The following is a 24,707-nucleotide window of genomic DNA, read 5'->3' on the forward strand; positions in this document are numbered from 1 at the left end:
GGCCATGCTATTTTGACTTCTTTAGCTGGGCAATGTATCGAAATGAGGACATGTGAATTCTCCAGGGAAACAATCCACAATAACAGGGACTGAATAGGTATCATGATGACACTAAATTCCTATCGTTCAATAGTAACTCTGAACATGAATGGGCTTAATTACCCCACCAAAAGGAGCAGGGTTTCAGACTGGATAAAAAAGCAAGATCCATCTATTTTCTGTCTACAAGAGACTCATTTTAAACATAAGGACACCTACAGCCTGAAAATAAAAGGTTGGAGAACCATGTACCATTCAAATGGTCCTCAAAAGAAAACAGGGGTAACCATCCTTATATCAGATAAACTAAAGCTTATCCCAAAGACTGTAGTGAGAGATGAAGAGGGCCACTATATCATACTTAAAGGATCTATCCAACAAGAGGACCTAATAACCATGAATATTTATGCCCAAAATGTGGGAGCCACCAAGTATATCAATCAATTAATAACCAAAGTTAAGACATACTTAGATAATAATACACTTGGTGACTTCAATGTAGCGCTTTCTGCAATCGACAGGTCTTTTAAGCACAACATCTCCAAAGAAACAAGAGCTTTAAATGATACACTGGACCAGATGGATTTCACAGATATTTACAGAACTTTACATCCAATACCAACTGAATACACATTCTTCTCAAGTGCACATGGAACTTTCTCTAGAAGAGACCACATACTGGGTCACAAATCAGGTCTTAACTGATACCAAAAGATTGGGATCATCCCCTGTGTGTTTTCAGACCATAATGCTTTGAAACTAGAACTAAATCACAAGAAGTTTGGAAGGATTTCAAACACATGGGGGTTAAGGACCATCCTCAAAAAGATGAAAGCGTCAACCAGGAAATTAGAGAAGAATTATTTTTTTTTTGTTTCCACTGCATTTATTACTAATATAAAAAATGTTAAAAAGAAAAAAAAATTCATTCTCAGTTCTCCAACGGCTCTCATCCTTCCCTCTTGCCCACACAACTCCTGACCCATTTCCTCAGGGCCAGTGCAAAACCGAACCTGTTCACTGCCGTTTTCACAGAAAACAACCAGTGCCAGGGATGTAGGGAAGAAGGTTAGACGAGGGCAACAGTACCGTCCAGGTTCCACCCAAGGGTAGGCCAGGTGGAGATTCACAGAATTCAGACGAAAGGGCTGGTGGCCTCACAATGACATACGCTAACTAAAGTGGGCTGGAGAGGAGATAGGATAGCCCATAAGAGGCTTTAGAGGACATCTCATGGGCTTGTGTCAAACCCCAAAAAACCGACACCAGGAGAATAGGGAGACCAGGGAGGCAGTCTTGCAGAAAGTTTCACAATTCTCCCATGTTGGGAGGTGTGGAAAATCTAGAGGGCATCAAGAGCCTCACTCATTTTGGCAGAAAAACTTACTCTAGTGTTGGGAAGTCACAATGATGCCACAGACACTGAGAAAGGCTACGTATGAGGGGATGCACAGTTTCACAAAGCACAGTGATCACAGACGAGTGGTGGGGATCATGCTACTGACGCAGGATCTACAAAATCCAAAAGCAGGGAGAGTGGCCTTTCAGGGAATAACTCTGCACCAGTCATCCATACTTGACCCCAGGTCAACCTGGTGAGTTTCACAGAGCAACTGACAACTTTGGGGGTAGGGTTTGTCACATAAAAAGGACTTAAAACAAGCAGCTAGAAGAAGGGAATGGCAGGAAACTGCTCCAGGGCTCTTAGGAATCGAGGGCAGTGCCGAGGGCTGGGTGGACAGATAGATGCACAAGAAACAGCACCAAAGAGGTTTCTTGTTCAGCAGTCAATCAGCGAAGGGGAAGAGGATCCAGGAGGCAGTTGAAGAGAGCAAAGGTGGGGTTCTGAAGGCGAGTCTCTGGAGGCTGAATCGGAAGAAAGCCCACACGCTGGGCACCAGTGATGAAACAAAACTCTGGACCCCAAATGGGGGAGGTGAGAGATGGGGGTGGGTGCCACTGACTGAGGGTAGTGGGTGGAACAGCCTCACAGTAGCTGTCACAGGGCCACAGGGAAATATATGGCCGCCAGGTCAGAGGGCTCGTTCCAGCCTGGATGGGAAGGCACAGTCTCACAGAGGAGGTCCATTGACGCCTGGGTGGTAGAAGGCACAGAGGTCCTCATATCGACAGTGGCCCTTTTTGGCAAAGTGTCGGCAGACGGGGTGGTTGGATTTGTCTTCCATAACTTGGGGGCCATCCTTGGGCGGGCAGGTATTTTTGATAAGAGACCAACTTTTGAGCCTTCAGGGATTTCTCTGCTCTTTGTGAAAGCCTCCTCTGGAAGGACCCCCATGGCCTGGTCCAGGAAAAGGAGGTTCAGTATTGGCCCCCCACCAGCCACGACCATATGGGCCACACCTGGGGCCCAGGCCTCCCCGGATTGGGCCTCTGCCCCTGGGAGGAAGTGGGAGGCTCAGCAGTGGTGGAATCATTGGTCCCCTTGATCCTGGAGGACCTCTGTGAAGAGCTGACTTGGGATCACCAGGCTTTCCATTGGCCATGGGGGGAGGGCCCAGAAGGCTAGGTGGTCCGATGGGACTCCCATCCTCCTCGTCTCCAGTCTCCCCCCTCTCTGGCAGCGGGGGCTGTTGCGGTGGCGACGGCTGCTGCTGATTCTGCTTCTTTCATTTGGGCATCGTGGTTGCGGCAATGGCTGCAGTGGGATTTGGAGGGCAGTGAGGAAGGGGAACGCTGGGATCTAGAGAAGAATTAAAAAGATTCATGGAAACTAATGGGAATGAAGATATAACCAACCGTTCAAACTCTTTGGGATACAGCAAAAGCAGCCCTGAGGCGTAAATACATCGCGATACAAGCATCCATCCAAAAACTGGAAAGAACTCAAATACAAAAGCTAACCTTGCACCTAAAGGAGCTGGAGACAAAACAGCAAATAGATTCTAAATCCAACAGAAGAAGAGAGTTAAAAAAGACTCGAGCAGAACTCACTGAAATAGAGACCAGAAGAACTGTGGAACAGATCAACAAAACCAGGAGTTGGTTCTTTGAAAGAATAAGATAGATAAACCAGTAGCCAGCCTTATTAAAAAGAAGACAGAAAATACTCCAATTAATAAATCATGAATGAGAAAGGAGACATCACTACTAACACCAAGGAAATAAAAACGATTTTAAAAACATTATGAGCAGCTATATGCCAATAAATTAGACAATCTAGAAGAAATGGACACATTTCTGGAAAACCACAAACTACCACAACTGGAACAGTAAGAAATAGAAAACCTGAACAGGTGGATAACCAGGGAGGAAATTGACACAGTCATTAAAAACCTCCCAAGACACAGAAGCCCAGGGCCAGATGGCTTCCCGGGGAATGCTAGCAAACGTTTAAAGAAGAAACCATACCTATTCTACCAAAGCTGTTCAGAAAGATAGAAAGAGATGGAATACTTCTAAACTCGTTCTATGAGGCCAGCATCACTTTAATTCCAAAACCAGACAAAGACCCCACCAAAAAGGAGAATTACAGACCAATGTCCCTGATGAACACAGATGCAAAAAATCTCAACAAGATATTAGCCAATAGGATCCAACAGTCCTTTAAGAGGATTATTCACCATGACCAAGTGGGATTTATCCCCAGGATGCAAGGCTGCTTCTCATAAAACAATCAATGTGATTGATCGGATCAGCAGAGAAAAAACAAGAACCATATGATCCTCTCAATAGATGCAGAGAAAGCATTTGACAAAATACAACATCTGTTCCTGATCAAAACTCTTGAGAGTGTAGAGATAGAGGGAACATTCCTCAGCATCTTAAAAGCCATCTATGAAAAAAAAAAGCCATCTATGAAAAGCCCACAGCAAATATCATTCTCAATGGCGAAACACTGGGAGCCTTTCCCCTAAGATCAGAAAGAAGACAGGGATATCCACTCTCACCACTGCTATTCAACATAGTATTAAAAGTCCTAGCCTCAGCAATCAGGCAACAAAAAGAAATAAAAGGCATTCAAATCAGCAAAGAAGAAGTCAAACTCCCCTCTTCGCAGATGACATGATACTCTACATAGAAAACCCAAAAGACTCCACCCCAAGATTGCTAGAACTCACACAGCAATTTGGCAGTGTGGCAGGATACAAAATCAGTGCCCAGAAGTCAGTGGCATTTCTGTACACTAACAACGAGACTGAAGAAAGAGAAATTAAGGAGTCAATCCCATTTACAATTGCACCCAAAAGCATGAGATACCTAGGAATCAACCTAACCAAAGAAGTAAAGGATCTATACCCGAAAAACTACAGAACACTTCTGAAAGAAATTGAGGAAGACACAAAGAGATGGAAAAATATTCCATGCTCACGGATTGGAAGAATTAATATTGTGAAAATGTCCATGTTCCCCAGGGCAATTTACATGTTCTATGCAATCCCTATCAAAATACCATGGACTATCTTCAGAGAGTTGGAACAAATCATCTTAAGATTTGTGTGGAATCAGAAAAGACCCCGAATAGTCAGGGGAATATTGAAAAAGAAAACCTTAGCTGGGGTCATCACAATGCTAGATTTCAGGTTGTAGTACAAAGCTATGATCATCAAGACAGTGTGGTGCTGGCACAAACCAGACGCATAGATCAATGGAACAGAATAGAGAATCCAGAAGTGGGCCCTCAACTCTATGGTCAACTAATATTTGACAAAGGAGGAAAGACTATCCCCTGGAAAAAAGACAGTTTCTTCAATTAATGGTGCTGGGAAAATTGGACACCCACATGCAGAAGAAGGAAACTGGACCATTCTCTTACACCATACACAAAGATAAACTCAAAATGGATGAAAGATCTAAATGTGAGACCACGATCCATCAAAATCCTAGAGGAGAACACAGGCACCACCCTTTTTGAACTTGGCCACAGCAACTTCTTGCAAGATACATGTATGAAGGCAAGGGAAACAAAACCAAAAATGAACTACCGGGACTTCATCAAGATGAAAAGCTTCTGAACAGCAAAGGAAACCATCAACACAACTAAAAGGCAACCTAGGGAATGGGAGAAGATGTTTGCAAATGACCTATCAGATAAAGGGCTCTTATCCAAAATCTACAAAGAACTTATCAAACTCAACACCCAAAAACCAAATAATCCATTTAAGAAATGGGCCCATGACAGAATAGACATTTCTCCCAAGAAGACCTACAAATGGCCAACAGGCACATGGGATTACTCAACATCACACATCATCAGGGAAATACAAACCAAAATCATGATGCAATCACTTCTCACACCTGTTAGAATGTCTAAAATTAACAACACAGAAAACAACAGATGTTGGCAAGGTTACAGAGAAAGGGGAACCCTCTCATACTCTTGGGGGAATGCAAAGCTGTGCAACCACTCTGGAAAACACTATGGAGGTTCCTCAAGAAGTCAAAAATAAAACTACCCTATGTGTGATCCAGCAACAGCACTATTAAGTATTTACCCAGAGGATACAAGAATATTCTCTGAAGGGGCACATGCACCCTAATATTTACAGCAGCATTATCAACATTAGACAAACTATGAAAAAAGCCCAAATGTCCAGGGACTGATGAATAGGCAAATAAGATGTCATGCATAGACAGATAGACAGATAGATAGACAGACAATGGAATATTAGTCATCAAAAGATGATATTCTCTTTTGCAATGATATTGAAGGACCTAGAGTGTATTTTATATGTTAAGCAAAGTCAGTCATTCAGAGAAAGTACCAGATGATTTCAATCATATGTGGAATTTAAAAAAAAAAACAAATATAGGGGAAGGAAGGAAAAGAGTGGGAGGTATACTATAAGAGATTCTTTAGTACAGAGAACAAACAGGCTTGCTAGAGGGAAGGAGGGCATGGGATTGGCATGGTGATTGGCATTGAGGAGGGCACTTGTGATGAGCACTGGGTGTTATAGGTAAGTGATGAATCACTAAATTCTACTCTTGAACCAATATTACAGTATATGATAACTACCTAGAATTTAAGTAAAAACTTGAAAAAAATAAGGAAAGAAGACTCAAGTAAAGCTTGCAGGGACCATGGTAGTCCAGTAGCAAGCACCTTATGCATTAAAAGATGAGGAAGGGGCGCCTGAATGGTACAGTCAGTTATGTGACCAACTGTTGGTTTCAGCTTGGATCCTGATCTCAGGGTCATGAGGTCGAGTCCCACATCGGGCTCCGTGCTCAATCTGGAGCGTGTTCTCCCTCTCTCTCTAATGCACATTTGTTGTCTCTCTCTCTCTCTCTCTCTGATTTATATATGAGATATATATATATCTATATATATATATGTATATATATATCTTTAAAAAAATTAAGATGAGAAAAATAAATCACATTTTCAGACACAGTGAAGACCCTGGAGCTACAACGCCTCACCTATACCACATACACTAGCCTGCCTACCTCATCTTTCCTCAATCTCCCTTTTCTGCTCTCTCTTCCTCCCTTTTCTTTCCTAGACACCATATGCTTAGTGAGGCCAGCAGGACCAAGAGCTAAAAATGTCCTGGGTGTGGCCCTTCATAAAGGCTTTCATCAAAGGCACTTACCTTGAAGTTGAAGCCATGATGAGCCAGGAACAGAGACTTGTCTATATGTGCAGAGTCAAAGAACCTGTAAGACAGCAAAGGTCGATTTTTAAAAATTGTATGCTGGGCAGCCCGGGTGGGTCAGTGGTTTGGCGACTGCCTTCGGCCCAGGGTGTGATGCTGGAGACCCAGGATCGAGTCCCACGTCAGGCTTCTGCGTGGAGCCTGCTCTCCCTCTGCCTGTGTCTGTGCCTCTCTCTCCCTCTGTGTCTCTCTCATGAATAAATAAAGAAAATCTTTAAAAAATAAAAAAATAAAATAAAATATGTATTCTTTCATTGTAAAGGGCCTTAACTATCAATTTCACTTTAAAAAACTTGTATGCTAATTAGCAAGGAATAGGAACTTCTCCACCATTTAAGCGAAAAAAAAAAAAAACCCCACATTTTTAGCTTAAAGTTCACCAGCAGTAAGCAGAGGATGGATTGAATACACACAGCAGAGGGGGTCTGGTAAACTGTCCAATCAGAGGGAAAAACAACGAGCCCTCCACCTCCTGCCGAAACATATTACAGGGCAAAGGTTTTCACCTTCAAAACTACTGGCATGTGGGCCGGATGAGCCTTTGTTGGGGGGCTGTCCTGTGAATTACGGGATTTTAACAGCTTTCCAGAACTCTACCCACTAATGCCAGTAAAACCTGTGAAATCAAACATGTTTCCAGACATTGCCATACGTCCCATGGGGGGGGGGGTGCAAAATTGCACCTGGTTGACAACTATTATTCTATATCAAGACTACCATTAGATCCTAATGTAAAAAGGAAATACTGTGTACTAGTGCTGCCCAATATGGTATGTGGTTATTACATATCTGATATATATGGCTAGTGTGATTGGGAAAGTGAATTTTTAATTTTATATAATTTTAATTAATTTTATTTTATTATTATTTTTTTTAATTTTTATTTATTTATGATAGTCACAGAGAGAGAGAGAGAGGCAGAGAGACACAGGCAGAGGGAGAAGCAGGCTCCATGCACCGGGAGCCCGATGTGGGATTCGATCCCGGCTCTCCAGGATCGCGCCCTGGGCCAAAGGCAGGCGCCAAACTGCTGCGCCACCCAGGGATCCCAATTTTAATTAATTTTAATGTAAATTGTCACATGTGCCTGGCCAGTGACCACCGTATTAGTGAAATCCCAGATGTATAAAGAACCAATTATGAAACAACGTTCTCTTAACAACCAACGGGTCAAAGAAGAAAAAATTCTTTCATAGAATAACTTAAGGGGGAAATTAAAAAGCATCTTGAGGCCATCTGGGTGGCTCAGTTGGTTAAGCCTTCAAATCCTGATTTGGCTCAGATCATGATCTCAGGATCTGGAGATCGAGCCCTGTGCCAGGATCTGCAGTGAGTGTGGAGCCTGCTTAAGATTCTCCCTCTCCTTTCCCCCTGCCCCAACCCACTCCTGGGTTCTCTTTCTTACATAAATACATAGTATCTTGAAACAAATGAAACAAGGAAACACAATATACCAAAACATTTAGGCTGCAGCAAAAGATTTCTAGGAGAGCTTAATGCTATAAACACATACAGAAAAAAATATATATATAAATATTGCAAGGAACTCTAGAAAGAATAGATGAATGGACAAAGAAGACGTGGTACATATGCGATGGAGTATTATTGTTATAAAAAAGAATGAAATCTCGTCATTTGGAATGACGTACATGGAACTAAAGAGTAATACTAAGTGAAATAAGTGAGTCAGAGAAACACAAATACCATATGATTTCATTCCTAAGTGTAATTTAAGAAACAAAAAATGTGCAAAGGGGGGCACCTAGGTGGTTCAGATGGTAAAAGCATCTGCCTTTGAGTGTTGCTTATTTTTTTAACTTCACGAGACTTAATACTCTTTCATGAAAATAACTTACTAAACTAGGAGTAAAAGTAAACCAACTAAACATAATAAAGACCAAATATCAAAAAAAATCCCAACTAATGTACAAAATAGCAAAAGACTCAAACTTTTCCTCTAAAAATAGGATCAAAATAAAGTTCTTTACTCTGGCCTTTCCATCAAATATAGTAATCTATATTTCTAGAAAACTTAGCCAGAGCAATTAGGCAGGTAAAAGAAACAAAAAACATCCAAACTGGAAAGGAAGAAGAATAATCATATTTGCATATAACATAATCTTATACGTAGAAATCATAAGGATTAAAAAAAAATTAGGAGCAGTAAACAAATTCAACAAGGTTGCAGAAATGAAAACCAACACACCAAGAAGCAGTTGGATCTCTATATCTTAACAATGAACAATTTGAAGTGGAACTCAAGAACACAGCTCCATTTACCACAACACCGAAAAAAGTAAGATATTCAGGAATAAGACTAACGAAAGAAGTGAAAGAATCATACACTGAAAATGAGAAAACATATGTAAGAGTAATGTCTAAAAAAAACCCCAAAAATAGATATCTTGCGTTCATAAGTTGATAGACTTAATATTTTTTAGAAGTATTTTATTTATTTATTCATGAGACACACACAGAGAGAGGCAGAGACACAGGCAGAGAGAGAAGCAGGCCCCGTGCAGGGAGCCTGATGCGGGACTCGATCTGGGGACTCCAGGATCATGCCCTGAACCAAAGGCAGACGCTTAACCACAGAGCCACCCGGGCGTCCCGATGATAGACTTAATATTGCTGAAATGTCAATGCTGCCCAAAGAACTTCACAGGATCAAGGCAATCTCTATCAAAATCCCGATACCATTTTTTCTCCCCCCAGAAATCGAAAAATCCGTTCTAAAATTATTTGGAATCAAGGGAAGCCAAATAGCCCAGATAACTTTGGGAAAAAAGAACAAAGTTGGAGAATTCACATGTCCTCATTTCGATACATTGCCCAGCTAAAGAAGTCAAAGTAGCATGGCCCTGGTATAAAGGTAGATCTACACAGACCAGTGAAGTGTAACCGAACCAGAAAGAAAGCCTCATGTATATGGTCAGGTAATCTTCAAAAAGGACGTAAAAACTACTCAATAGGGAAAGGAGAGTCTCTCTAACAAATGCTGTGGAAAACACTGAGTATCTACATGCAAAACCATAAAGTGGGCTCTTGTCTCACATCATGTACAAAGGCTTAACTCAAAATGTATCAAAGAACTAAACGTGAAAGTTAAAATTATAAAACGCTTGCAAGGAAACATAGGGAAAAGATTCACGATATCAGATCTGCCAATGATTTCTTTCTTTTTTTAAACAGGCTCCATACCCAGGGTGGAGCCTAATATGGGGCCTGAACTCACAACCCTGAGATCAAGACCTGAGCTGACATTGAGTCATATGCTTACTGACTGAGCCACCCAGGATCCACGGACCTGGCAATGATTTCCTGACTACGATACCAAAGCACCAGCAAACAAGTAAACATAGACAAATGGGGTCTATAAAACTTCAAATGCATCAAAGGATACAGTCTAGAGAGTGAAGAGACAACGAATAGATGGGAAAAATATGTGCAAATCATGTATTTGACAATAAGTTAATATACAAAAAACTCCTACGAACTTCGTCACAAGGCAACAAGTAGCCCAATGAGAAAAGGAGGAAGAACTTGTACAGATGTTCCTTGAAAGAAGATGTATAAATGGCCAATGAACCTATGAAATGATGCTCCACATCACTAACCATTAAAAAAGGCAAATCACAACCACGATGAGGGTCACCTCACACCCATTCGGATGACCACTATTAAAAAATAAAGTGTTGGCAAGGATATGGAGAAATCAGGACACTTGTGCATTGCTGATAGGAATGTAAAATGGTGCAACCACTATGTAAACAGTATGAGAGTTCCTCAAAAAAATTAAAAATACAACTACCATATGACCCAGCAATCCTACTTCTGGGCTACGTGTAGTCAAAAGAATTGAAAGCAGGGTCTCCAAGAGACCTCCATCTTCATAGAAGCATTCTGTGTCATAGCCAAGGGGTGGGAGCAACTCAAATGTCCATCATTTGAGACAAATGGATAAAGAAAATGTGGCATATACTGTTTTTTATTTATTTATGAGAGACACATGGAGAGAGAGGCAGAGACACAGGCAGAGGGAGAAGCAGGCTCCATGCAGGGAGCCCGAGGGGGGACTCGATCTCGGGTCCCCATTATCGGGCCCTGGGCCGAAGGCGGCGCTAAACCGCTGAGCCACCCGGGCTGCCCTCTCGTTCTTAGTAAAGAGAAACTTTACCACATTACAAACACAGTATGACACAATCACTTGTACATTTTCATTAGCTTAGTCTAGACCCCCAGGTGACTCAGGGGCTGAGCGTCCACCTTCGGCCCAGGGCCTGATCCTGGGATCCGGGATCGAGTCCCCCATCAGGCTTCCTGCATGGAGCCTGCTTCTCCCTCGGCCTATGTCTCTGCCTCTCTCACTCTCTGTCACTCTCATGAATAAAGAAATAAAAAATCTTTAAATAAAAGAAAACAAAACAAAATAATTCGCTTAGGCCTTTGCTGGAAGGTGCTGCTTGTTGCTCAACTTAGGTTCCATGGAATCCGTGAGGCACGATCATCCTTACATTCGAGGCTTGCCGTTTCTTTGTGTCACCAAAGTGCTCCTTCTTCTTTATCCCTCTTTCTGCTTTTTGGTTTGATGAATTATTTTTTCATGATTCTTTTTTTTTTTATTTTTATTTATTTATTTATGATAGTCACAGAGAGAGAGAGAGGCAGAGACACAGGCAGAGGGAGAAGCAGGCTCCATGCACCGGGAGCCCGATGTGGGAATCGATCCCGGGTCTCCAGGACTGCGCCCCGGGCCAAATGCAGGCGCCAAACCGCTGCGCCACCCAGGGATCCCCTCATGATTTTGTTTTAATTACTCCATTTTCTCCATTGGAGATTCAGGTTTATTTCTTTTTTTATTTAATGATCTTCAATGATGTTGCTTCTCCTCTGCTAACTCCTAGTTCTGCATCTGTGTCTACATTTATATCCGTGTCTCTGTTTCTGTGTCAGTGTACGTGGACACACAACATGATTTCAGTTCAGTTGGGGGTCAAGCTGGAGAGTCAGTGCCTCCTGTCTACTTTCAGTTCTGTGGCTGACAGCAGGTTTCCTACAGCCCAGGCCAGGGCGACCCACTGGGTGCACCGCTGTTCACAGCTCACCCAGTGGAAAGGAGTGAAGGGCGCGTAACACACGACAGGCAGGGGTTCAGGGTAAGGACGGCCTCACACCTTCTAGGCCAAGACTCTGACACCTTCTGTAGGGTTTGCCTTGGATTCAGGAGCCTTGGATCGTGGGGAGCTATTGCCCATCCCTCCCCCGGTGGACTGTCATCTTCTGGGCCTCCAGTATGAGAGCACTGGTGCCCACGTGTGTGCACACAGGACCTCGTGGGCCTGGGCGCATGTACACACCAAGGAAGAACGTGTGGTTGGAGGTATTTCCTGCATGTGACACCCGCCTCCAATGTCATAGATAGGATGCCACAGTGGCCTGGGGACATCTGGAGGAAGCACCCGCTAGGATAATCCCTGTCCCACAGGCAAGATGCAGACCATCCCTGATGGGCACAACGGCTTCTCTGGAGTCAAACCGGGGAAGAATGGAAAGTTGTGTCTGGACCCAGGCGTGTGTCCAGGCTGGGGCCCTGGCTGCACACAGTCCTTCCCTGGGGCCTGTGGACAGGGGTGCGGGTGTGTCACTGTGTGCACAGGCCATCGCCTGCAGGGAGGGGGGAGCCGTCGGCAGCCCAAGCGCTGCCCCTGCAACTTCCTCCAGGAGTGGGTCAGGGAGGGGGTCCCAGGAAGTGAGGTCACTCCCGTGACACAGAGGCCAACAGAATTTGGAACCCCCGTAACCAGGCAACTGCATCAAGTGCAGCCCCACCTCAGGCTCACTTGGCTGGAGGCATCCGCTCCTGGAAGATGTTCTCCTGCTGCCGGCCCACCTCTGGGGGCTCTGGCTCCCAGGAACCCCAGGGGTGCCGCTTGTTCCAATGCTGTAGGCTTTGGCTCCAGCATAAAAACCAAGGCCTCAGGGCGTTTATGAGGAGGCGCCATCAGGTAACACAGAGCAGGCCAGGCCAGGCCCCCTGTGCCAGCCATCCTGGGTGGCCCCATCCCCTCCTCTTCAGCTTCAGGGCAACAGGGATGTGTGGGCAGGTCGCATCCAGGCTGGGGGACTTTGCAGGGCGGCAGGTTCCCCGGTGATCCCTTCAGGGTCACCCTGAGGTCAAGGTGGGCAGGTGGAAACAGGGTTCCTGAGGTCCTCTTACCCACCCAGAGTCACCCCGAGGCCCTGCAGCCGCATCCCTTTGCTCTCCTTGGGGGAGGTGGGTGCCGCCTGCGCTGTGGTGTGTCTGGGTGGGGGCAGCTGGGGGTGGGCCCAGCCGAGGGGGCCAGACCAGGCGCTGAGGCCTCCTGCCTGGCTGCCGGGCACTGTCTCCACAGAGCTCCACCCGGGACATGGGGCGCGAGCGGGAGGAAGGGGTCGTCTGCCCCACCGCCTCGAGGACCTGGGAAGTGCCCTGCGCAGCTAACAGAGGCCAGCGCGGGCTCAAGGTGAGTGCAGGGGCTGGGGCACCCCCGACACCCGGGGCCCCGATGCGGCACGAAGGACCCGGGTCCCAGAAGCCAGCCTGCTACTCCCCGGGCTCCCCCCTACCCTCCTGCTCCCACATGAGTCTGCATTCCCCTCCTCCCCACACTGGCCCAGGGCCCTGACCCGCCTGGGCCAGATGCAGAGTCCCTGTGCACAGATGTGTAGGAATATCAGAGTAGAGCCTTCGGGGAGGCCTGGTCGCCCAGTGGTTTAGCGCCTGCCTCCGCCCAGGCCTGACCCCACAGGCCCGAATTCGAATCCTGCCTTGGGCTCTCTGCACCAGGGCTGCTTCTCCCTCTGTCTGTGTGTCTGCCTCTCTCGGTCTCTGTCTCTCTGTGTCTCTTGAGGTCCTTGTATTGATCCAAAATGTTTTCAACATTTATCCTCTAAGATTGTTCCTTTATTGGATAGTTGTCTTGTTTGTGTAAGAGACAGGCAGAGAGCACGGAGGGGGAGAGGGAGACCCAGGCTCCTCAAGCAGACTGGGCCCCAAGCGCAGGGCCTGCCAGGGCGGGATCTCAGGGTGCTGAGGCCACGACCTGAGCCACAGCCGAGAGTCAGATGCTAAGTGACTGAGCCACAGGCATCAAGGCCCGGGTTCCTGCCGTGGGCACTCCTGCTCCCCGCAGCCCCCGAGAGCTCGGGCTGCGGTCTGCGCTCCCACCCCAGGCCTCTCGGCGGCTCCATGCAGGCTGCACGTCCCCTCTGTCCCACCTCAGGGTGCAAGGGCCTTGGCCGGGAAGGGGCCTCCCATCTGCCCGACGAAGCCCAGCCGGACGGAGCTGCTGGAGCAGGAATTCCAACAACTGCTGCCCGCCTTGCTGCGCAGGGATGTCATCTCTGTTTTCAGCTTTTTAGACGACTATCATGGATTTGCCACCACCGAGGAGGTGCTGGATCTGCTGTTCACGAAGTGAGCACCTGCCCCTCCGCAGCCCAGGGGTGGGCCACCTGCCGGTGGGGAGGCTGGGGAATGGTTCTGAGCTTCCCGGGCCTCGGGCTGCTCCCCCGACTGGAGCAGAGTCACCCAGGGCACAGTGGGGTCCTGGAGGGCAGCCCCGGGGCCTGGCCTGTGGCAGGTCGGCCAGAGGGGCTGTGCCGGTGCTCAGCGGCCGTCCTCTCCCCATGACGGGGCCTGTGCCTCCTCCCCACCGTCACCAGGGTCTTGTTTTGGCCTCTTTTCCCATTGAAAAGGGGGGCTTGAGAGTCCATCGGGGGTCTGTGTCCTGTGGCTACCAGACAGGGGGACCACGGAGACCCCGGGGCACCCAGACCCACTCGGATATCGGCCATGGGCCTGGCTGGAGCCCTTTCATGCTCAAGCATTCAGGAGGCCCCAGCAGGTGCGGGCGCTTCTCTGGGCCCTGCCCGTGGCCCCTCGCACAGAGCTGACTGCCCCCAGGGCTCCGGCCTAGTCGGGGGTCAGAGGGTCACAGCCCCCATGGTGAGAGGTCGCGGCCACAGGACGATTCATGGGATGCCCCCCGCCCTCCTCTAGATATGGGTGCATCGCAGCTGCGTGTGGTGGCAACGACGCGGTCCTGCAGCGCTGGAAACTGTGAGTGACTCCGGCTCCTGCAGGGGGGCCTTCCCTCTCCAGGAGGGCAGCGAGGGGGCTGTGGGTCAGGGGGTGCTGGACCCTCACCCCACACATCTGCAATTCCCGTGACAGGGTAAAGGTCTAAGGGCCCTTCAGGAAAAGAGGAAAGGAGAGCCGTGAATAGGCGGTGCGCTTGGTGGGAGAGCACTGGGACCCCGAAGGGAGATCTTCTCCATGCCCGCCCCTCCCAACCCTCTGTCTGCCCCACACCTGGGACCCAGAGCAGAGGGCGTGGGGAGCATCGCACTCCCCAATCAGGTGCACCCAGGTGCACAGCATGTTGCCAGGAGGGCCACTGAGGGCTCACAGACCAGGTGGCCCTTGCCCCGTGGGAGATGGGAGATTAGTCAGTGGAAGGACACCCCCTGGGGCCCCTCATGAGGGAGGCAGTGCAGAGCCACAGGAGGGAAAGTGGAGGTCCCGAGTGGCTCCAGGCAAGGCCTGGCAGGACACAGCGCCTGAGCCCTCCTGGCTTGGACCTTCCCAGAGTGACAGTGTGTGCAGTGAGGGCAATGACAGGCCAGACACCACCTCCCGTCCCTGGACGCCTGCCGGTGGATTTAAGGGGCAAGGGGGCAGGGAGCCAGGCTGAGGAGGGAGCCCCGCTTCCCCAGCAAAGACAGTGATGGTCACACCGCTGGGTGTGGGCTCCCCCGCACAGAGGCTTCGTGCCAGCCCCTCGGTGAGCAGGCCTGGGCAGGCAGGACCGCCAGGTGGCAGGTGGACGAGGAGCAGGACTGGCCTCCAATAGCCCCGGGCGGGAGGCCGAGGCCCCGGGTCCTGCAGGGCTTCCCCGGGACACCTCAGTGGGAGGGAGCCCTGTCTTCTGACGCCTGTGTCCACCTGTCCTCCCCAGGGCCATCTGCTGCATCCTGGAAATATGGATGGATTATTATGGGGAGGACTTTTGTCAGCTCCCAGAATTTGCATCCCTGAAGAAGATTCTGGAATTCATACGGCAGCGCATGCCAGGCACAGACGTGGAGCTCCGTGCCCGGCGTTACCTCCAACAACTCAGACGCCTCCATGCAGCGGAGCCAGAGGCTGGGGGTGAGGAGGGCTGGGGGAGGCCAAGCTGGGGTAGGGTGGGCCCCATGGATCCAGCGTCTGTGCAGCTGGGCCGGGAGCAGGGATTAGGCTCACACCCCATCCCCACGAGCCGCAGGCTGAGGACACCTTCCAGGGCTCTTGCTCCCCCACACACTTTGAGCGGAGGGAAGAGTGTCCTTGATTTGGGAGGGATGGGGAAAGTCCGTCCTGGTGGTGATACTTTGTCTTCTTGGAGGTACAGCTTCTGCCCGAGCACAAGACCCTGAAACACTTCAGGAGCCCACCCCAGCTCCAGCTCTGGGGCCTGCTGCCTCGGTAGGGCCTGAAGTGCTCGAGGCTGTCCTGGCTGCTGGGGCTGAGGACTTGGCCCCAGCTGAGGTGCCAGCTGGGGAGGCGAAGCCCCTGCAGATAGTGGTCACTGCTCTAGTTCACCGCTACACCCTGGACGAGCCACCTACACCTGCGGCCACCCCGGAGGAGGAGCAGGCCCCGGCACCTGCCGTCGGGGTCCCCAGAGTCCCAGAGCCACCAATTGCCTCCGGAACAATTGGCTCTGGCTTTGACCTCTGAGCGGCCCCCTGACCACCTCCGTTGCAGCCCAACGGAGGCTTGCCCTCCCCTGTCATTTGATTGTTTCTATATTTTGAGTTTTTCTTTAACCTTTATAATGGCTTATGAGTTTTATTGTAATAAAGTATAAGTTAACTTCAAACAAAATTTACTCTGATGCTTTTAAATTATACATCGTGGAGCTAAACTTTAGTTCCATTCACAGAGTCACAGGCCCCAGAGCCCTGGGTGCTGGGGACACAGCCCAGGATCAGGTGCTCCCCCGGGTCAGGCAGAGGCCGGGAGGACACAGGACAGCCAGGTCGCTCCTGCCGCTGGGCAGCCCCGAGCTTTGCAGATCGCCGGCCCCGCCCCCGGAGCACCCATGCCCTTGCGGACTGGGAGCTGAGGTAGTCATTGGGGAGCTGACTCCAGGGCTGGGGAGCTGGCCGCTGCCAGTGGGTTGTTCCTCCTGGTGTCACCCTGTGCCTGAGATGTAGTGGGGCCACCAGGGGACAGGGGTCTCATGGGGTTAATAGCTCCCACAGAGCCCCTCACCCAGAAGGGTCAGGGCATCCCCCAGGTGCACAGGTGCACACACCTGAGAATCAGCACAGCAGGCCCCTCCCCACAAAAAACAGCTGGAAGGAGAGAGCGGGAGAGCAAGTTCTTGACCCAGCAGTGCTGGAAAGCTCCTGGGGTAGTCGAGGGATTTACAGTATATAGAACCGGAGGGCACCCCGCCTTGTTTTTTTCCTTTTTTCCTTTTTTCTTTTTCTTTTTTTTTTCCTCTTCGTTTTGCTTCCATTTTCTAACACAAGTCATTTTTGGCCACTCTGCACTGAGCAAAATGACTAGAAAGAAAAACTTGCCACAAAGGAAAGAATCAGAAACAGTACTCTCTGCCACAGAGTTACAGAATTTGGACTACAATTTGACGTCAGAAAGCCAATTCAGAAGCACAATTATAAAGCTACTGGTGGCTCTGGAAAAAAAGCATAAAGGATTCAAGAAACTTCATGAGTGCAGAATTTAGAACTAATCAGGCTGAAATTAAAAAATCAATTAAATGAGATGCAATCCAAACTGAAAGTCCTAATGATGAGGGCTTCTGAGGTAGAAAAAAAAAGAGTGAGTGGCATAGAAGACAAGTTGATGGCAAAGAAGGAAGCTGAGGAAAAAAGAGAAAAACAATGAAAAGATCACAAGAAAAGGTTAAGGGAAATAAGTGACAGCCTCAGAAGAAAATAATCTAATTTTAATTGGTGTTCCAGAGGGTGCCGAAAGGACCAGAGGACCAGAAAGTTTATTTGAACAAATCATAGCTGAGAAATTCCCTAACTTGGAGAGGGAATCAGGCATTCAGATCCAGGATATAGAGAGATCCCCCCCTCTAAAATCAATAAAAACCATTCAACATCCCGACATTTAATAGTGAAACTTGCAAGTTCCAAAGATAGAGAGAAAATCCTTAAAGCAGTGAGAGACAAGAGAAAATCCTTAAAGCAGTGAGAGACTCCCTTAACTTATATGGGGAGAAATATTAGATTAACAGCAGACCTCTCCACAGAGATTGGCAGGCCAGAAGGGGCAGGCAGGATATATTCAGGATCCTAAATGAGAAGAATGTGCAGCCAAGAATACTCTATCCAGCAAGGCTCTCATTCAGAATAGAAGGAGAAATAAAGAGCTCCCAAGATAGGCAGAAACTGAAAAAAATATGTGACCACCAAACCAGCTCTGCAGGAAATATTAAGGGGGACCCTGTAAAAGCAAGAGGAAGCCCAAAGAAATAATCCACAAAAACAGGGACTGAATGATATTACCATGGCACTAAATTCATATTTTTCAATAGTAACTCGGAATGTGAATGGGCTTAATGATCCCCTCAAAAACGCAGGGTTTCAGACTGGATAAAAAAGCAAGACCCATCTATTTGCTGTCTGCAAGAGACTCATTTTAGACGTAAGGACACCTACAGCCTGAAAATAAAAGGTTGGAGAACCATTTACCATTCAAATGGTCCTCAAAAGAAAGTTGGGGAAGCAATCCTCATATCAGGTAAATTAAATTTAATCCCAAAGACTAGTAAAAGATGAAGAGGGACACTATATCATACTTAAAGGGTATTTCCAACAAGAAGACCTAACAACCATGAATATGTATACCCCTAATGTGGGAGCTGCAAGTGTATCAATCAGCGAATAACCAAAGTAAAGACGTACTTAGATAATACACTAATAGTAGGAGATTTCAACATGGCACTTTCTGCAAATTACGGATCTTCTAAGCACAACATGATCAAAGAAACAAGAGCTTTAAATGATACACTGGACCAGATGGATTTCACAGATATTGCAGAATACATCCAAACTCAACTGAATACACATTCTTCTGAAGTGCACATGGAACTTTCTCCAGAATAAACCACATACTGGGTCAAAAATCAGGTCTCAACTGATACCAAAAGATTGTGATTGTCCCCTGAATATTTTCCGACCACAATGCTTTGAAACTAAAACTCAATCACAAGAAGAAATTTGGAAGAAACTCAAACACATGGAGGTTAAAGTGCATCCTGCTTAGAGATGAATTGGTCAGCCAGGAAATTAAAGAAGAATTAAAAAGATTCATGGAAACTAATAAAAATGAAGTTACAACCATTCAAAATCTTTGGGATACAGCAAAAGCAGTCCTAAAAGAGAAATACATCGCAATACAAGCATCTCTCAAAAAATTGGAAAAATTCACACCTTCAGGAACTAGAGAAAGAACAGCAAATAAAACCTACACCAGGCAGAAGAAGGGAGACAATAAAGATTCAAGCAGAACTCAGTGAAATGGAGACTAGAACTGTAGAACAGATCAACAAACCCAGGAGTTCTTTCTTTGAAAGAATAAATAAGATAGATAAACCATCCTTAGCCAGCCTTATTAAAAAGAAAAAAAAAGACTCAATAAAATCACAAATGATAAAGGAGAGATCAAACCAATAACAAGGAAATACAAACGAGTTTAAAAACGTATTATGAGCAGTTATATGCCAACAAATTAGACAATTTAGAAGAAATGGATGCATTTCTAGAAAACCACAAATTACCAAAACTGGACAGGAAGAATTAGAAAACCTGAACAGGCTGTAACCAATGAAGAAGTTGAAGCAGTCATCAAAAACCTCCCAAAAGACAAAAATCCAGGCCCAGATGGCTTCCCAGAAGAATTCTATCAAACATTTAAAGAAGAAAAAAATACCTATTCTACTAAAGATGTTCTGAAAGATAGAAAGGGATGGAATACTTCTAAACTCGTTTTATGAAGCCAGCATCACCTTAATTCCAAAATCAAAGACCCCACCAAAAGGAGAATTATAGATCAATATCCCTGATGAACACAGATGCAAAAGATACTAGCCAGTAGGATCCAACAGTACTTTAAGAAGATTATTCACTATGACCAAGTGGGATTTATCCCTGGGATGCAAGGCTGGTTCAACACTGGTAAAACAATCAATGTGATAGATCATGTCAACAAGAGAAAAAACAAGAACCATATGATCCTTTCAATAGATGAAGAGAAAGTATTTGACAAAATTCAGCATCCATTCCTGATTAAAACTCTTCAGAGTGTAGCGATAGAGGAAACAATCAGCATCTTAAAAGCCATCTACGAAAAGCCCACCTTGAATATCATTCTCAATGGGGAAACACTGAGAGCCTTTCCCCTAAGATCAGGAACAAGACAGGGATGTCCACTCTCATCACTGCTATTCAACATAGTACTAGAAGTCCTAGCCTCAGCAATCAGACAACAAAAAGAAATAAAAGGCATTCACATTGACAAAGAAGAAGTCAAACTTTCCCTCTTCGCAGATGACAGGATGCTTACATAGAAAACCCAAAAGACTCCACCCCAGGATTGCTAGAACTCATACAGCAATTGCAGTGTGGAAGGATACAAAATAAATGCCCAGAAATCAGTGGCATTTCTATACACTAACAATGAGACTGAAGAAAGAGAAATAAAGGAGTCAATCCCATTTATAATTGCACCCAAAAGCTAAAATACCTAGGAATAAAACCTAACCAAAGAGGTAAAGTATCTATACCCTAAAAACTACAGAACACTTCTGAAAGAAATTGAGGAAGACACTAAGAGATGGAAAAATATTCCATGCTCATGGATTGGAAGAATTAATATTGTGAAAATGTCTATGCTACCCAGGGCAATTTACACGTTCAATGCAATCCCATCAAAATACCATGGACTTTCTTCAGAGTTGGAACAAATCATCTTAAGATTTGTGTAGAATCATAAAGGAAACCAAAAGCCAAGGGAATATTGAAAAAAGAAAACCAGAGGAAGGGGCATCACAATGCCAGATTTCAGGTTGTACTACAAAGCTGTGGTCATCAAGACAGTGTGGTACTGGCACAAAAACAGACACATAGATCAATGGAACAGAATAGAGAACCCAGAAGTGGGCCCTGAACTTTATGGTCAACTAATATTCGACAAAGCATGAAAGAATATCCACTGGAAAAAGGACAGTCTCTTCAATAAATGGTGCTGGGAAATTGGACAGCCACATGCAGAAGAATGAAACTAGACCATTCTTTTACACCATACACAAAGATAAACTCAAAAAGGATGAAAAATCTAAATGTGAGACAAGATTCCATCAAAATCCAAGAGGAGAACACAGGCGACACCCTTTTTGAACTTGGCCACAGCAACTTCTTGCAAGATACATCAATGAAGCCACGGGAAACAAAAGCAAAACTGAACTATTGGGACTTAATATAAAAAACTCCTGCACAGCAAAATAAACTGTCAACAAAACTAAAAGACAACCTACAGAATGGGAGAAGACATTTGCAAATGACATATCAGATAAAGGGCTAGTATCCAATATCTATAAAGAACTTATTAAACTCAATACCCAAGAAACAATCCAATCCAATCATGAAATGGGCAAAAAGCATGAACAGAAATATCACAGAGGAAGACATAGACATGGCCAACAAGCACATGAGAAAATGCTCTACATCACTTGCCGTCAGGGAAATAGAAATCAAAACCACAATGAGATACCACCTCACACCAGTGAGAATGGGGAAAATTAACAAGACAGGAAACAACAAATGTTGGAGAGGATGTGGAGAAGGGGGAACCCCCTTGCACTGTTGGTGGGAATGTGAACTGGTGCAGGCACTCTGGAAAACTGTATGGAGGTTCCTCAAAGAGTTAAAAATAGACCTGCCCTATGACCCAGCATTGCTGGGGATTTACCCCAAAGATACAGATGCAGTGAAACAGCAGGACACCTGCACCCCGATGTTTCTAGCAGCAATGTCCACAATAGCCAAACTGTGGAAGGAGGTTTGGTGTCCATCGAAAGACGAATGGATAAAGAAGATGTGGTGTATGTATACAATGGAATATTACTCAGCCATTAGAAACAACAAATACCCACCATTTGCTTCGACGTGGATGGAACTGGAGGGTGTTATGCTGAGTGAAGTAAGACTATCGGAGAAGGACAAACATTATATGGCTTCATTCATACAGGGAAATAAGAAATAGTGAAAGGGAATAAAGGAGAAAGGAGAGTAAATGAGTGGGAAAAATTAGAGAGGGAGACAGAACATGAGAGACTCCTAATTCTGGGAAATGAACAAGGGGGTAGTGGAAGAGGAGGTGGGTGGAGGGATGAGGTGACTGGGTGACGGGCACTGAGGGGGCACTTGAAGGGATGAGCACTGTGTGTCATACTATATGTTGGCAAATCGAACTCCAATAAAAAATATACAAAAAAATAAATAAAATAAACTCTGTGCTTCTGTGAAGTTTAAGACATGTAGATTATCTCTACATATGATCTAATGAAAGGGAGTATGGAGACCAAGGTGGCTAACAGTGTTTTCTTCATCCACATCCAAATTAATACGTTAATAAGGTTATCACAACATAGACATATTAGTTCAGTTTATTATGATTTTCTAACATTGATAATTAGGGGGAAAATGTCAAGTCCTAAGTCACAGGTGGATACAGGAATGAGGACAGTCATGTTTGTATTGTTTGGAAGGATGACATTGTCAGGAAAGGCAGCTATAATTAGGTCATTCTACAAAAAATGCTAATCCTCTTTAATCTCATGGTCTCCTGTCTTTTCCTTTATTATTATAACCTATTAGAGTTTCCTACTTTTCTTTCCTTCTTACTTATGATAATGCTGTAGAATAGAAGGAATTTTTTTCTCATTTACTCTTTTATGTTAAACATTAAAATATTTGATATTCTATTTTATTTAATTCACCAATATCTACTAAGAACATACTAAGGGCCCAGAACTCTACTAGGAATTTAGGATATAACAATGAATGAAACAGACAAGCTTCTGGTGGTTGTCATATTTAGGGATTGGGCCAGGGAGGGGATATACTAAATATGCTAAATAACAAATAAGTAAATTATGATATATATTAGAAGGTGATAAGTACTTTAGATATAAGAAAAAGTTGATTAGGGTTAAAGCAGTCAGTAAATCAAGAAGGTACTTGTGGGTAGTGGAAAGTAGAGTGTAGTGGAGAGTAGATAAGGTCTCAGCAAAGACTTAATGAGATGAAATTAACCCACCAGCTATCTAAGAGAAGTATATTCCACGTACAGGAAATAGCTGGATTGAATGCTCTGGGTTGGCATCTTCTGAGTATGTTCTAGAGGATGACCAAGCAGCCCAATATGGACAGAGCAATCTAAGCAAGGGGGCATAGCAATAAGAGATAAAGTTTGGGAGGGAACATTAGACAAGGTCTCGTAGTCAATGTGAAGACTTTGTGAGCCATCTGAGTTTCAAGCAGAGCTATGTATAACACGATCTGAGTTACATTCCAAAAGAATCTTTCAGAATGTTGCATTTAGAATAGATTCTAGGGGGACTAATATACAAGCCAACAGGTAGAAGGTTAATGCAATAAAATTACAAAATCTGGAAAATACCAAAACATATAAGGAAGTGGAAACAAAATTACCCAAAATCACTCCTTAAATTTTGACCCATTTGTCATATTTTTCTATATATTTTTGGCTTGTTAATATTATTCTTCAGATAAAATATTATTCTCTATACAAAATTGCTTTGGTTTCTTAGTTGACCATTGTATCTCTGTATATTTACTTAAAATGTCACATTTATTCACTTTATAAGAAATTAAATTTTAAATTATTTATTTATTTATTTATTTATTTATTTATTTATTTATTTATTTGAGGCAGAGAGAGCATGTGTGAGTGAGTGAGCAGGGGGAGGGGAGGGGCGGAGGCACAGAATCTCAAGCAGACTCTGCACTGAGCACAGAGTCTGAGGCAGGGCTCCATCTCTCTATCCTGAGATTACGACCTGAGTAGAAACCAAGAGTCAGGTGCTTAATCATCTTTGCCACCCAGGTGCTCAAGAAATTTAATTTTAAACCTGGCTAAGTATTCACTCTTAACACAGTACTGAAAGAGTCATTCATTCTTTGACCCCATGGCATTAAAACTTCATCAGTATGGTATCCATTCTTTTATACAGTTACTTGTTCAATGTAATTTAGTTGTATTGCACTATGTTCCCACCACTGTATTAGTGACTGGGAAGAGGAGAATAATCAAGGCACACATAGCTCTTCCTGTATGTGTTTCACTGTTGGCAAATGCCAAGCTATCTAACAGCCACTGCTGTCTGAATGATCATTTCTAAAAGGGTATGGTCTGTAGACTACAGACAGAGTCCAATGTTTCTTTAAGAATCTATCTATATTATGTTAAAAAATTGATAGTCTTAACATATAGTTTGTAAGATGTACATTACTATTGTGAAATATTTATCCCATGTTATACATTAGAGAAGTAAGTCTAGGATAGACAGTCTCACAGATGACTTTAAGAATATAGGGAAAGACTTAACCATCATTGGTGGTACACACTCATGCAAATTCTACCAGTGAATGGGACTTTTTATTTAAGCTGTAGCCAGTGGTGTTAGAGATATGTCCAATTAGATGTCTTATCATTTTTTGACTATATGCCTAAATATGATGAGAATTTATAGACAGAGTATCAGAGAATAAAATTTTTGTCTTTAAAATAGCCACGTTTTGGAGCACCTGGGTGGCTCAGGGGTTGAACATCTGCCTTTGACTCAGGTTGTGACCCTAGGGTTCTGGGAGCCAGTCCCTCATCAGGATCCCCCCCACAGGGAGGCTGCTTCTCCCTCTGCCTATGTCTCTGCCTCTCTCTCTGTGTCTCTCATGAATAAATAA

General features: G+C 45.2%; 1 pseudogene; it reads right to left on the minus strand.

Annotated features, from left to right (window-relative positions):
• Positions 1–1,487: 1,487 nt before the first annotated feature.
• LOC121489717 overlaps positions 1,488–24,707 on the minus strand; it is a 94,980-nt pseudogene continuing 71,760 nt past the window's right edge.

Source organism: Vulpes lagopus, chromosome 4, assembly GCF_018345385.1.
Source record: "Vulpes lagopus strain Blue_001 chromosome 4, ASM1834538v1, whole genome shotgun sequence".
Lineage (NCBI taxonomy): Eukaryota > Metazoa > Chordata > Mammalia > Carnivora > Canidae > Vulpes > Vulpes lagopus.